Consider the following 1666-nt stretch of genomic DNA (forward strand, 5'->3'; position numbering starts at 1 on the left):
CTTGATGGGATGAACTATCTTAACGATGTTAACAATTCTTATGCATTTTTTTTTCTCTATATATATATATATATATATATTAGGCAGGTTAGGTTAAGTGGACAAGTCAATTAATTATATTGGATTATATTTGGGTTGAGGCAAAAAACAAATCATATAAAAAAAAAAGTTGACAATTGTTAAATTCGGATATTATGAACTTTGACATACATATGATAACATTGATAAAGAGTTAGGTGGTGTTTGTTTTTTTAGCTTTTTGCTGAAAACCATTTAGTTTTAGAATTTAGGTTGTTTGTTTTTTTACTTTTTCATGACTTATTATAAACTTTTTACTAAATAGAAAAAGCCAAAATATGTGACTTTTTTTAAATAGAAAAAAAATAACACAATGGTTTTTTTTTACTTTTTAATACTTAATAGAAATAAAATACTACAAAAACAAACAACCTAATATTTAATACTATTAAGTATTAAGGTTCTATTTAGAATTAAGTAAAAAAACAAATACCACCTATAGTACCATAAAAATGCAAGAAATAAAGATCACCGTATGGCTCGAGGGGGGGAGTAGAGCAAACTTCAAAGGAGAGTGGAGAGAAACAAGTGTTTTCAACTATAAAGCATTTAAGAGAAAATATCTAAAGATGTACTTGATGATTTGAGCTCTTCAGTATCATAAACCAAATATAATGTCAATTTTTTTCTTCTTGTTGTATTGGATATAAAATAAACCTTTGTATCCTTTATATAAAGACCTAGAAGTTAAACCTGATTGGTTGGTGAGACCCAACCAATGAAAGGTTTTTGCAAACTTGTACTGTTCAACTTTTAAATCGACACTCTCATGCTTATTATGCTACATAACATTTGATGATAGTAGTCCTTCACATGCTATTGCAACCAAAACCCTTAAAATATCTCAACAACTTGATGATGGGAATGATGGGCTTACAATTAATATAGCTCAAGTCTTATAAACCATCATCACTTGAACAAACAAGATAGTATAAAGGAGTTATACCCTATGCGAGATTTTTTTAAAAGAATTTGAAGACCAAATGGAGAGGTCTTTAAATAATATAGACTTAAAAAAAATGTATTTATGCCTTCATAAAATTAGAAGTGTGTTTGTTGGATACCTCCCATACAAAAGGTGAGTTTGACACCACCTCATAATAGATAAAACAAATACAATCTTAGATGAGAAATTATATTAACACCACTCTGTGGGAATAAGTTAAACAACCTTGTGTGACCTCACATGAAAGGGATGAACCGCTCCCCTCATATAAAGCATGATTTATTTAAGTATCTTCCTAATAGTAGTTATGCTTTCTTAGCATACATCATAGGGAAACTGAAGACGGTCATGTAAACTTAATATTTATATTGCTTTCATTAAATATTTTATTAATCAATCCATTTAACAAATAAAAAATTATAGGGAATGTACATCTACTTGAAGTTTAAAAATTTTACAAGTTAACATAATAATATGTTACTTTATAAACACTATTTGATTAATCAACCTAATAACAACAACTCTATTCTATAATCAATTGAATAAATTACAAGCACCAAAATAAAAATAAAAGTACATATTATTACTAAAAATATATATATAAATATGTAATTTAAATTTTACCAGCCCAACCCAAAACCC

This window comes from Vitis vinifera, chromosome 4 (assembly GCF_030704535.1).
Source record: "Vitis vinifera cultivar Pinot Noir 40024 chromosome 4, ASM3070453v1".
In the NCBI taxonomy this organism is placed as follows: Eukaryota; Viridiplantae; Streptophyta; class Magnoliopsida; order Vitales; family Vitaceae; genus Vitis; species Vitis vinifera.